This window comes from Passer montanus, unplaced genomic scaffold (assembly GCF_014805655.1).
Source record: "Passer montanus isolate IOZ18808 unplaced genomic scaffold, ASM1480565v1 scaffold20, whole genome shotgun sequence".
Lineage (NCBI taxonomy): Eukaryota > Metazoa > Chordata > Aves > Passeriformes > Passeridae > Passer > Passer montanus.
The window spans coordinates 53,567-68,037 of NW_024366592.1; the positions used below are offsets into that span (position 1 = coordinate 53,567).

At 39.1% G+C, this 14,471-nt stretch overlaps 1 long non-coding RNA gene across 1 annotated transcript in view; it reads right to left on the minus strand.

Annotated features, from left to right (window-relative positions):
- Positions 1-12,468: 12,468 nt before the first annotated feature.
- LOC120501643 overlaps positions 12,469-14,471 on the minus strand; it is a 33,466-nt gene continuing 31,463 nt past the window's right edge. Inside the window, exons 3-4 of the long non-coding RNA XR_005627362.1 lie at positions 12,706-12,806; positions 12,469-12,515 (exon numbers count right to left, since the gene is read on the minus strand). This is a non-coding gene — a long non-coding RNA (uncharacterized LOC120501643). The remainder of the gene's footprint in view (positions 12,516-12,705; positions 12,807-14,471) is intronic.

Sequence of the window (14,471 nt, forward strand, 5' to 3'; positions counted from 1 at the left end):
AATAAAACCAAGAAAGTAGCTACAGTAGGCCAAAACCAGGACTCCAAGAACAAATTCCTCCAGATTATTGAGATTCCTGTCCCTGAATCATAAACCAGATTCATGGGTTTGGCCCTGGCCTCTGTGCAAACAATGTGGAGGCCCCTCTTCCAGCGAGGTTCAGCTTTTGCCAAAATCTTTAAGGAACAGTATGTCACTTTCCTGAGACTGAGATGAGTGATGAAACTTTCACAAGGAGCAGCTGACCCACATTGCTCAAGAGGAGCACTGTCCCCGGAGAAGATGAGCAAAGGAACGACACTCCACTTTGGATTGGAAATTTCATCAAGCAATTTGCCAAGTCCTTTGACTCACATGAATCAGAATCTGTCCCTGCCCTGACCTGGCCACCAAACCCACACTCTGACATATGTTTAATGCAGGGCTGCCCAGTGATCCTACCTTTACACAACACATTTTTTGTTTCTGGTTAAGCTATGGCAACACAACCGTGCTGTTTCTTTCCCTTGTACGTAAGGTAACAAAAAAAGGAGGATGGCAAAAAGAGTCAGAAATATGTTCTGGCTATAAATAGACTCCTTAATTGCTTAGCACGCTTCAATTATTTTGTTGCACAATTACAGTTGTCAGTTCTTTACTCCAAAGAATCTTTCTCCACTGCTAATCCAGAACTATGATTTAAACAGAACAGCATTAGGAATTTCTGTGTGCAGAAAAACACAACCAATTATAATCAGCACTGGCGAATTCTAATTTGACATTAGACATAATTAACTCCATGAGAAATTACCCTTATAATAATATTCAACAGGAAGCAAAGGCATCTTCAGAAACTCATGCTCACTATTAAGTGTAGTCACAAAGGTCCTGTTTTTGATTAACTGCCTGACAGAGAGGCTCAGGGTTTTTGGGTAGCCCAGGTATCCCTGGTACTAAATTCTTCCAAGCAAAAGACTTCTTCTATCATTTCCTACTGCTGCAGAGCCTAGGAGGATCCAGAATATTCCAAGAATCCTAGGGGAAGACTGAAGAGAGCCTATGGTACAAAACAGACCTTTTGGACTTCTTGACATGAAAGAGAAAGGTTAATTCAAGTATGCTCTTGAAGTCCTGGCAACCTTCCAGCTTAATATCAGGATCTGAACATTCTCTTCAGTTTTGAAAAGTCTTCTCCAGTTTTAAGCCCATCTTCTGCCTTTCTTTACTTCTGACAGAATGGTTTAGTCCTGGTTCTCTCTGCCTGAGGATATGGTCACTCAGAGGCACCTTGTCACAGCAGCTGAACAAATGGCAGCTCGTCAGCGTAGGTGGCTAAATGAGAAAATTGCTTTTGTGGAGCAAATAGTCTCTCATGTCCAGATCTTCTCCCTGTTGCAATCTTAGCTACAACAACATTGGGTTAGAGGTCTCATTTTAGGTGAAAAATGTAACATGAAATAGGAACTGTTCAATTGGTTTGTTCTGTTCAGTTCACAAATTGAACCGTTCAACTGTTCAGCTTTGGAAAGCCAGATAACCCAAATCAAAACCAACCCAAATTTGTGGGCTGTCCCAGGCAAAACCAGAAGATGGAGAATTACATTAGACAAGGCAACAAAGAGGGAAGGAGAAGGGATGAAAGAGGCAGTACTGAAACCTGATATGCCAGATTTCATAATTGTCCTTGCATCAAAGAGTTGAGTGTGACAGAGAAAATCATTCCCACATAGCAAGCCTGGTGACAGTGACTCTCAGTGACACAGAGAAATCGTTTTGTATTTCATTAAGTCACAGTAGTTCTTGGCACCCTCCACTATTGCATACCAAGATAATAGTATTTCTTCACACTTACATTCTATAACTCGAAAAGTATTATCAGAAACCTTCAGGATGAAATCCTGAGCCCAATGAGATTAATTAGAATTTAGCCATTTGGTTTAGGAGAGCCAGAGTTCATATTTATAATCTTCTCATTTTCTGTTATCATGCATTCTTTTTCAAACTTTCCTTTTTCCACTTAGAAAGTGCTCTTAGGATAACAAAGCAAACATCCTGTGGATATAGAAACCTGACAAGGAATGAGCCTCTTGTGCTAAAACCAATCCAGACCACTAAATTTTTCACTAATTAGTATTTCTCAGAAAGTTTCTGATTAGCCTCCCAGCTGTTTCCAACACTTCAGTCTGAAACAGCCCAATAAATACAAAAACAAGCTTTCACATTTTTAAAAGCTAATGGCTCACAGCTTCTAGCTTTTGCATAGGCCAAGATGACCAGAAATAAACTGGGCAAAAAAATGAGCAAGGAAAGCAAAGGCAAGTTCCATGAGGAACTGCCTCAGAAACCACAAATGAGAAAAAACAAGATAAAAGTTAAAACACTGTAAAACTGTGTCCATCATCCTTCTTGATGAAGGATTGCTTTTTACTGGCAGCACTAATTTTTCTAAGGTTAAAATACTGTTAGTACTATATATAGATATATATACATATGTCCATATGTTATCTTCAGTGCGGCTACTAAAGGTAAAAGATAATCCACGATGCAAAAGGATGATTTTGGACTCAGATAATTCACTGGTAAGCAGACATGCCTTTCTGTAAGAACAAATGCAGAAAAACAAAACCCTGATGGAAGCTGTAAAAAAACTACATGTGATGTCATATTGCTCCTACAAAATGAAGTCTCTATGTTCATTTTACTCACAGCATTGTTATTTGTAATCAGAGCTAAGGGGAAAATGCATCACAAGCACACTCATTTTTTGGTCCAAAAGCAAGGCCCGTTCCCTGACCTTGCCTTCTTTAATAAATACACAACATTCATATTTAAAATAACAAATTAACAGGACACTTCACTGCACACACTTGCATCCCTGGGGAGAAGAAGAGAGTACAAACAACATGTGACAGATGTTAATCACATAACTTAATGCACTACTGAAAGTGGGTCAGCAGTGGCAATGGAGAGCAGCCCATTGGAACCATAAAAGGATGGAATAGAGCTAGAATAAATTATAAAGACCTATAATACAATTGAAATGTGACTAAGGAATTTGTTTTGTTTCTGATGCATGAGAAAGTTTTGAACACACATTTGCAGTGGAAGGCAACCTCTCTTATCTGGACAGCTTGTGTCAGGATCAATGTTTAACTTTGGAAATGGCAATTAACTAGACATATCTCACATGGAGATGTGGTTAAAATCAGTAGGAGAGGGAAAGCAAATAAGAAATGAATTGATCTTTCTAATTGCATTTTTTCAGACAAACGCCCTTTGTATGGTCATTTTCATAAAGTCATTGACCAAAACCCGGCAGTATCTTTCACAGGGTAAGGGAGACCTTAACAAACAAACATCTAACTTTTTCTAATGATGAGTTACATGTCGTTTGCTTCTCACTGGTTCAGCAATCAAGGGACAGGAGTTCATACTTACTACTAAAAAACCTTATAATCAGCATTAAACCCCTTTACTAAGGTATTAACAACAGAGTACGGTAGGGAGGAGTAGAAGGATGATGTTTTATGTCAAGTAATTTTGGTCAAAGTAGAATTATAGACAGCACACTTTATACTTGCTAATGTCATCTCCATGATTGCAGCTGCATTGAGATAACTGACTTTTGCTCCACTGATTCATTAGAATTTTAATTTCAGGTATCAATCTTGTTTCAGGAATATTTTTTGTGCTGCCTTTTTGCAGTGAAAATAAAATTCAATCTGTCTGAAAAAGCCTGGATGAGATATTTTCTTCTCTTTTATCTATTTGCTTTGCCTCCTAAATATAAGTTTGCTGAGCAAGAACTGCTTCTATGTATTAAACTAATGCCTAGAAAAACATGGTTAATATTTTGACCGGGGCCTCAGACAACTACAACAGAAATAAGAAACAACCATAATAAGTTCTTTGGAAGAGCCCTTCCTTTTGCAATCTGTCCTAAAGGGAAAGGATTGTGCAATTAGAATGACATTTTATCCTTCATTTCTCTAGAAAGGGAAAAAGAAAAGAATATTGACAGAAGGATTGGCCTCCTAAACTAATTTTGATCTGACTGCAATTTCTCAGAGTCTGTACAGTACTAAAATTACAAGATAGAGATAAGTAAATTCCTGTAAATTCTGACCAAATAAAAAATGCAATTGTTCCAATGTTCTTCAAACAAATAGGGAAAAAAAAAAGCAATAACCAGGTCTAATTGCAAGAGGACTAAAAAGGAGCAATCTAAACATATCAATTCCATAATGAAACACAAAAAGACAAGTGCATAACTTAGGAAATTAGGAATGCAATTTGGAAATTCTTTTATTTGGAGAATCAATCAACCAGAGACTTAATAAACAAATTATTTTTTCCTTACACAGTGTCCCTTTAATTAATATGTATTTAAACTTCTGTGACTGGAACTCAAAGAAAAAAATGTAGATGACAGTAAATCTTATTATATTGCTGATTCCTGCTTTTGTGACCCTTTGCAGTCACATGCCTGAACCCTTTGGTGAAAAGGACAACCCTTTGCAGTCACATGCCTGAACCCTTTTTCTCCTGCAGAAATTCCTGCAGAGGTTCCCCTGAGGGGATCAATGCACCACAGAACAATTTAAGCCAAGAGACCAGTGGAGGTCACCTGGTCCAACACTCTGTTTAAAACTCAGCTGATGGCACTGTTTAAACTGCTCCAGTTTATCAAGATCTCTTTCACAAAGATGGGCTCTGAGCAGGACACGGTGCCTCAGGTGGAGCTGCACAAGAGCCAAGCTGAGGTTTGCAAGAACCTCCCAAAATAATATCCAAGAAGCTTTCCTAAGACTTTAAACATGATGGCTTTAAATAAGGGGTTAATTTTGCAAAAGGTTGAAATGGATTGAAGCAGGGCTGTCCACAACATCCATTCAGTCTTGCCTTGGATACACCTCCAAAATCTGGCCATCAGGACATCTGGACACAGCTCTCTGGCTTTCCAAAGGAAAAGGTCTCTGAAGGGATACAACAACTGAGGGGTTTTATCACAATTAGCACTTTTAGTCCAAGTGGTGCAATGCTGCAAAGTGAGTGCAGATCTCAGACCCTGTGGAAGGCAAACCTGGTGCTCATTGATTGGAGAGATGGAGATCCAAAAAGCAGATGTCTTCCCACAGCCACTTTAGGGTGGCTGCTGCTTCCTGCTCCCATATTTGAAGTGCCAGCCCTCCCAAGGCAGGGAAGGTGGCAAGTCATGACCAGGAAGCTGCACTGCTTGGCTACACAGCCAGTGAGTCTGGAATGGTTTTGAAAGATTAAGCAACAAAAGAAGTCTGGGGGAGGGAGATACTGTGGGGAGTGGAAGGGGGGAAAATACTGGTTAATGCTGTAAAACTACCAGTGGTTTTAGACAGCTTTTCACCAGCAGGGCAGCAGCTGGTCTTCCCCAGAGTGAGCTGGTGAGACTGATTTCAGCCTGAATCCTGAACAGAGCTGAGCGTGGTGGGGTCTCCCATGTGGGCTGCCACGTGCAGAAGAGAGGAGCTGTGCCACAACGACATTTGTTCTGCCAGAGGAGCTCTTGCAGGAGAGTGGCCCATCAAAAAAAGCCCCAGTTTGTTTGTTATATTTTCTAAGTTTCAAAATAAAGCATTTAAAGATGCCTTCTACTTTTAGTACTTTATGCTTCATGGTCTAGAATCACAATTACTTTGACTAAATGCAGTGTAGTGAAGATGAAGGCAATTTCACTTTCAAAGTGAGCCCTCAAGCTCACCTGCCATGACATGGTTAAGTATTCACTACATAGCTGTTTATATCGTTTAAATCTTTGGTGTATTTCATTTTGTATCTCATTTTTGGAGTGGATTGAAACTACTCATATTAGTCTTGGTAACTATTGAGAAAAATGTCAAAACAAAATGTGCTGGAACTCAAGAGGGATTATAAATACACAGAGGGATAAGATAGGAACTGGTTTAAGCTTTAACTATCATATGTCAAAAGTTATTTTCTAGCGGGTTTGAAATATGCTACTTTTATTTTTTTATTTTCTGTTTTAGTTCAGTATTGACAAAAGGAAAATATCAGCTCAGGTTGTTTAATGGCAGCTCTCTACGAGGTTCATAAAGGGAGAGAATGCACCCACTAGTAAAAAGCCTGAACCCAAAACCTCAGATGATAACAGGCTGAAATCTGGAGATAGGTATGAAATTTAAAAAGAAATTTGTAAGGAAGCATGGCACTAACACTGTGAATCCTTCCTCAAAGGGAAGGACTTTTAATGCACTCTGTGCCAAGTCCCTTATCTACCAGTATCAGTGGATGCAAGCTGTCAAATGCCAAGCTTAGAAGTTATTAAATTACTATAAATCAAATCTTAAACTGTTGTCTTTCTTGGGATTGTGTGAGAAAGTGCTTAGAGTGTTTGGGCTGATGAATGCTTTTTTCTGCTTGTATCCACCTAAATAAACCCTAGATAGAACACAGTTCCCATGCAAACTTCCTTGAGTAAAAATCCCTGAAAAGAGCTTCACTGGCTCCAGCACTTTGGGTTACGTTATGAGAGAGGCTGGAACTATTGCAATAAAGCACAGTAAAGTCTTGCAATAAAGCACATTTTCATGATGTTAGCAGGGTAATCTCCTAACTTGCTTTCTTTAAAATTACATTGAAAAGAAAACCCCCGTGGGAGACTAATTGTGGTTCTAGATGAGTAATTTGGAAGAAGGGAGTCTTAATGGTGAGCAAAACATTCCAAGAGATTATAATAGCCTCAATTCCCCTCTCATTAATTGCAAGAAAAGACTCACCCAAAAAGAAATAACTTCTATTGTTATGTCAGTCTGTGCTGAAGAAGCAATTTAGGATGAATCTTGTGGTTCTAGAAGACAACCAACACTTTTACTGATGCAGATATTTCAGTTGCAAGAGATCCTGTCCTCTGTTTTTCTTACTCTGGCATTCTTATGAGTGGTGCTGATAGAGTCTTCAGTGTTTTTCTGTCAACCATCTCAAGCAGTTCAAGAAAAAATGCTCAAAAAAGAAAGAGTGTTAGAGGTTGGAGAGAGAAATATGAATGTGAGAGTTCAACATGGAAATAAGTGGAAAAAAAAACCACAAAACAATATGTCTGAGGTGACAGCAGGGGATTTAGTCATAGGTCTTGACTCTGTTTGCAACAAGAAATCATGGTGGGAGGGATTGATAAAGTAAGGGGCAAACTGAGCTGGGAAGGAGGAACTTGCTTGTAAAAACATGTAGGGGGTATTCTTGAGCACATTCAAATCTCCTCTCAAAACAGCAAAAAAATAGTGGAAACAAAGAAAATATGTTTTTACTGAATGTGCCAATTCGTAAGAACCCATGCAAATCACAGTGCCTCATTTTACATATTAACAGGCAATATTTCTACCATATCTTAAGCTTTTTTTTGACTCAAATATCTCATAAATTTACCAACCACCTAATAATGAATACTCCCTGAGCAACTTTGTTAGGTGTTATGAGCAATTCTCTTTCCCTCCTCTTATCACAAGACCCTCTTTCTTATTATATGCAAAAATATTAGTTCTTAATAACTATTTTCCAATTCTCCCTCAAAAAAGGAAAAATCCAGAGAATTGTCTGCAGCTCAGGTAGGTGAAATTGCTGTAACTTTAAACAAATTATCTCCAGTTCCATAAATGTAAATATTTGGAAGACAAGAATCATCAGCAGTGTCTGCACATTCATGCTTACCCAAAGTTTTCAAATGGAGGAACCATGATATAAATGATATAGAAATAATTTAAAATGCAAATATTAATATTAATAGAAATATAAATATTAATAGAAATATTAGTAGAAATAATGTGCCTTGTAAATATGCCTTCAAGTTGAAAGGGAAAAAACCATCAAAATATGTGGCTGTTCTATGACAACAATGAATGCAACAGAAACTTAACTAGACAGCCTGGATGAAGGCACTAGTTCAGATTTATTAAAGCATCTGAACTGGCAATCTAATACATGATAAGACAACAGGATTTTGGAAATAAGGGTATAAACACAGGACTTCACCACCACTCTGTCTAATTATCTGACATTAAAGAAACAAGAGATCAGTTGTATACTGATCTAGTTTCTATTCTCATGAAATGAAGCTTCCACAAGTTTTCTTCATAAATCAAAACACCTTAGAAAGACAGAGCAGCATTTAGGAAAAAGAGACAATTGGATCCCATTGGAATTATGATCACTACCAACCCCACCAGCCTGCTTGCTTTATCTTGATCTTGTTTTCTACAAAAAGATTATCTTTTGCTCTTCCCTTCACTGTATGCTCTGAGGACAGAAGCTCCTCTACTGAGTCCAAAACACATCACAATACATCACTTAATAGCTGTACAATCTGGTGAGGAGTCCAAATTCCCCTGATCTCACTTATGTGACAAATCCCAGTGGTTTCTCTAGGTCTGTCAATGTAACTGCAAATTGAATATGCTTTGTCGTCACACCATGCTTTTAGTTCTACATTAGACTCTTTCTTCACCAGTTTCCCATATCTGTTGGTACTCTTTACTTGCTCATACTATGTTTTAACTCATGCAAAGCTCTTGATTCAAATTCTGCAGAAGGAATTAAAGGCTACCAGCACCAGTCTGTAAAGATGCACAGTATGCTCACTCTTCAAAAGGAGACCTCAAGCTTGTATGGCCTTTGTTCCATTCAGCTCTGAAATTTGTCTGGAATCCTGCAGAGTCCTCGTTCAGTTTCCATATCTGAGTCCAACTTTTGCTCATCTGGAAGCTACCCTCATTTTGCTGCTTTCTAAAAGATATTGGATCCAAACTCCTTGGAATGCAGCAGAGTTACTATGGAAGGCTTATCAATTAAAATATTGCATCAATTAAAATAGTGCATCATTTGGCTTCACATTTTTAACTCAATAATGAAAAATTATACAGTATCAGTTTAAAATTTAAAGTTTGGCTAACTCTGCTGTTGACCTTTTATCTTTTCTTCTATGAGGAGTCTTTACTGACCATCTCCATGGAGAAACTGAATGACAGAGATAAGAATCACACAACTGAAAGGCAAATGTCTAGACTTTGGCCCCAGTTTGTTTTATTTTAATACAGTTATTGCATAATTGTTTGCAAATATCTTTTCAGTTCTCACAGCTAAGATTTATATCACCCTGGAAGCTGGCATTCATGAGATACACAGTGCTCATAAAAACTGATAACAACATGAACAAAAAAAATGCTGGGGGAAAGATGATTTGTAGACACTATCTGAAACTATTGATTAATGTCTCTGTGTTGATACCCTAATATTCAAAAAATATGCAAATTTTGGACATTCATGAAATGGCAGGTTTATTTTTAAAGCAATAATAGTTTCTGTAAGGGGATTTAAAGCTCTTCTCTCTCACAGCTCACAGGCGAGCTCCTTTGCATGAGCCCCAGGAGGGGAGCAGAACAGTCTGGTGATGCTGAACAAAGTGTACTTTCTCTCCTTTCCAGATACAAGTAAGAATAAAGCAATTCATCCTCTCTACCTGCTGATTTGAAAAGCACTGGCTGCCTTTCAGTCCATGCAGAAGTACTGGCCCTTCCTCTGGATGTCAGACATGGAGTGTGTGCACCTTGGACTCAGAGGAGCTGGATGCCTGAGGCTTTGAGCAAATCCCTCTGTGGGCTTGTGTTTGAAAGGGCACCACACTGTTCTCAAGATAAGACTGCGAATAAACAGCTTGGATCTTTTGGCACCAGCAATGGCAAAGTGTTCCTAGTGTGGCCTTTTGAAGACAAGACAGTTTCTCCACAATGGGCTTTTGATCAAATTCTGTAGCTATTATGTGCAAAGTAAAACCATTAACTTGTTATTTTAGACTAATGTTAGAAGATTCCAGCTTTCACCTATGTCCATTTATGAGGTAATTTGTCAAGGTGAAAGCCATCGGGGTGAAATTAATTTTAGAAAAAGTCTAATAAACTTACAACCACATGTTTTACCAAGCTCAGATGGCCTGATGGCAATAAAATAAAATAAAAATGTGCCATGATTGGAAAGCTCTGCTACAATTTTAAGAACACCAGAGTGGGGAAATCCAAGATGCATCTCCCACAGCTGCAGGAGCTCAGCTCTGTTACATACAAGGGAGCACAACTCCCACTGAATTTAAGTGAGCTGCATTTTCCATCTCTGTCTGTGACAGGTCAGACTCCTGACTGGTGTAAATCAGCCTCTTCCATTAAATCCCATGACAAGCTGGAGTGATTTACCCCAGCAGAATACTTGGTCTGACCTCTTCCCTGTCCTGCAGCAATTGCATGAGCAGCTTATAATGGCTCTTGGAAACCAGCTTCATTTGTGTCTTCAGTTTCTAGGCAATTGTGGGGACCCTCTGCCCATGGAGGCAACGGAGCAACAGGTCTTGGAAGGGGAATAGAGGCAATTTGTGGCCCAGGTCTCTGCTCAGACCCAAGAGAAGTCCCATGCAGAGTATAGGAGTTCCTCAAAGAGCAAAGGCACTGCAAGACTAAACAAACAAACATGATACCCTCCACTCCCTCTACAGCTCTGTTTTCTGGCATTCAGATAAACAAATGGCTGCAAGAAAAGTGAAGCCATCTTTGCCATTCACAGTTTGCAGGTCCATAAATACAGTGCAGAGCCATTTGTAATGCACAAGCTGTTTTGGGTAATGAATCATTAACTGACAAAGTAAACACAGCATTACTATAAGTATGCTGGAAATGTTTTTGCTCATGTTCAGCATCCTTTGGGAACTTCTTGTACTTTGCTCAAGATTGCATCTCTGGAGGATTATTCTTCCCCCCTTAAAAATATTGGAAAAAAACCAGCCATTCATTTTGAAAGCTACACTTTATTGTGTAGCTGCTAGAAAGGAGAATGCTGTCCCTTTTCCTTCTTTCCATTTTCTTACATGTAAAGAGCAAACAGCAGCATTAGCACCAGAAATGCAACCACAATTAATTCCATCTCTCTGAGCATGAGTCACAGCCACTGGCAATGCTTGGTGGGAGCTCACATCCCCTGACATCACACGGGGATGAAGGGGATGTTGAGAGGGCTGCACTGTAAACGTGAACAAATCCTGGTCATGTGGCACTGGCTCCACTCTCAGGGCAGCCTTCTCTTCTGACTTGACTAAGTTTTGAGTTGACTTCAATAAGAGACGGATATGTTCATCCCCAGTCATCTTTTATCATTGTTACTGCTTTTTAATGAGGGGATGGGACCATCTTTGGGCTAACATCGATTTATTGCTCAGATAAACATCACTCTCAGAGGCTGTGAGATTTTAGAGCAAGCAGTTGGTTATAGCTCAAAACAGTCAAAAGTTCTTTGTTACAAGGCAATATAGAACTTTCTAATCTAATAGACAGTCCCACAGGGTGTATTTTGCTTTTCTAACCTATCACCTTTACTTATTTCTGCTGCACTGTAGATACTTTTACCCAATGGCTAATATCACACATACACACAAATTCTTCTGTTATAACTTCTAAACTCTTTGTTTATTCTACACAACCACTCTCTTACACTATAAACCCTTGACCATTTATCAATACAGTTTCTCACTCAAGGCATAATCTTTCTTACAACTATAGAAACAAAATTATATGATTTTTCTACTTAATGTAAGTATGCTTTATTTTTACATCCATCCAAACTCCTTCCAAGGCTGCAGATCAAACCCTCCTGCATCTGTAAGAGTTTCTGTCTTTCCATTTCCCACAATCTTTTGTGTTCTGTTACTACAAAGGGAAGTTTACATGTGCAACAAAATCAATTGCAAGGAAAAAAATATTCAGATTGTGACCAATATCTTCATGACTATACCCTACAGAGGCATCTTTTACTGTCCATGCTCATCCTGCTTTTTCCCCCAGTGTTTTTTGGCTGTTACCCAAGGTGTGTGCTTGCAGACATGAGTGACACATGAAAGCATATCATGAGCTGCCCCTGCTCTTGGCACAGCCCTCTCCTCCTGCCAAAAAAAGCTTCTGAGCTTTGACATGAAAGGTTATATATGAAGGCAAGGAAAAACAGAAAGGAAATCAAGCCCAGCAATCTTCCTCAGAGTATGTCACACAATTTTAAGTGCTATTTTTTATCACAGGGGTTTGTTTAAGTAGAGGGTTGGAAGAAGAGAGAGGGTAGAGAAGGGAAGCAGGGTTGTTTTGTTTTTTTTGGTGAAAGTTGCCTAATCAATCTCTTTCAGCTTGCAGAACAACATTCTTCACAACTGTACTGCAGCATCTGCCTGGAAGTGCAGGGGCAGTTCCCTTGAAACAAGTCCTTTAAGTATATTTTAAAAATATAATACTTGGTAATATCTAAGTGCTAAAGAGGATTAGGGCTGAATTTCTTTTTATACAATTAAATAAAAAAAAAATTCTGTAAAATAGATTTCCCCTTTTACATGGGAATGGGAGAAGTACATTTAAAAATTCCTCAAGTCTAAATTTTCTATAGAAAAATTACCTGATGGGTTACCTGGACAGTGCTGGCAGCTCATATCCAGAAAGCAATTACAGACAGACCTTCATTATTTCTTCCTGTGTTAAAAAACAAGGATTTTCTTAATTGGGCTTCCCATCCATCTCTTGCTTCTAAAGAACAACCTGATTATCAAATCTCTGCAGGGAATCAGGGCCATCTACTCAGACACCACCTGGAGCCCAAGTTCTGTTCACGAGGCTATATCACTACCATGAGCCATGCTATTAAAGCAAGTTATCAACTTACCTTTCACAGGTGTTTTCTTTGAGATTGTTAAATGGGGAATTATTTACTTCAATTCAAAGCCACCATGAGCCAGGAAAGAGTTACTAGAATGCTTTCTATTCCTGTAAGAAAAAGACATTATTTGGGATTACTTTTAACATGGTTCCAGTGGACTGACTCCAAAAATAGGAGGTAGCTGCAGCTGGTCTGCTTCTCCTCTCAGTTTGACCCTGAACCAGAAAACCTGTAACCAGGAGCAGTGATACAGCATCCAGCCCTTGTGGAGAGGTGCTGAGCACAGCTGTGCTGGGGACTCACCCAAAAACTGCCTGAAAAACACAGAGTGAAGGACGCACCAGCTCCATCACTCAGACCCAGCAGCTCAGAACCACCTGCAGCTCTGCAGATGCTTGAACAGAGCAGCAGTGCTGGGCAAGAGGAATTTTGTGGCTGTTCAGAAGCTTCTCTAAATCAGATGGAACTGTGAAGACTGAATTTTCCTTGACTTTTAAGGAAAGCCTGGGATAAGGTGCTCTACCTCTGCCATGTCACAGGAAAAGTTTTAGACTTCAATCTAAGAGTTTCTTAGAAGTTATAGCATTCTATCAGAGTACTTTACTAATAGAAAGCACTCCTGGTGCACTGACCAAGCAGCACAGCAACTCTCTAAAACAGAGAAGACATTTCTTTGCTCCTTTTGTGAAAATGGGGAGAGCTTGGAAAAGACATGTGCAGACTCTCTTGCTCCGTCAGCTAACAGAAAATAGAATTTCTGCCCGGGAATCTGCATTCCCCACTTACAGGAACAAAACAATGCACAACAATGACAAAGACGTTCATTGTACAACAGTAAAAATAATTGTGGAAAGTACAAGACTGGTTAACATTTGGCAACAGTAAATTAATGTTATTGTTTTAATTAGCTTCCTTTTCAGTTCATGAGTTGACTTCATAAAGCTGTTACTCTGTTTTGATAGGCAAAAACGTTCACGAATGCTCACATTCTGCAAAAGCAACAGAACATTAAAATCTTCTCTTAAAAAAAGATGGGTTTATTCATCTAGCTATAAACCAGCATATTAGTTTAAAAATAACCTAGGAAACTATGTCTTTCTGAATTGTGATTTTGCCAACACAAAGAAATAGCTCATATATTTATCTATCTTTACAGCCTGGTTATGGGAACTAGAAAAAGGAATGCAATGATAGGAACATTAACCTTTAACAATGGTTGAGCTATAAGCCACTCTTGTTCCAAGAGTCCAGTTGCACAATGGGCCTTTTTATGATAGTTTAAAATGTCTTTTCTGATAGCAGTGTTTATAGAATTAGCTTGAGATGACATCTTCTTTTCTATTTCTCAGGGCCCTAGTAAAGCAGGGGAAAGAATGTCTCTGCATGGGGAAAACCAGACAGGGGCGAGCTCCTTGGCTATCACAGAAATTATTTGCCCAGACATTTTGTCAAGGTTTCCACTGAGCAGGGCAGCATTCCCTGTCACCTCCTTCCTAAACACCAACACTCACTGCACAGCATTTGCTTCCCCACCCCTTGGGGCAGAAAGGAGCTCAGATATTTTTCCATCCCACTTCCCACTGCACTTTCCCCATTTGGCTCTTCATGAACCTTGCCCTTCACTTTTATCTCACTTCCTTTCCACATCCACTAAGAATTACAGAGCAAGCTCTGATTTGCCATCTTCCTTCTAAATACACACTATTTACATACTTTATAGGTGTTTTCACACATGGCAACCTGAAGAACTCATTGGTGAAGCAGCAGCTCTT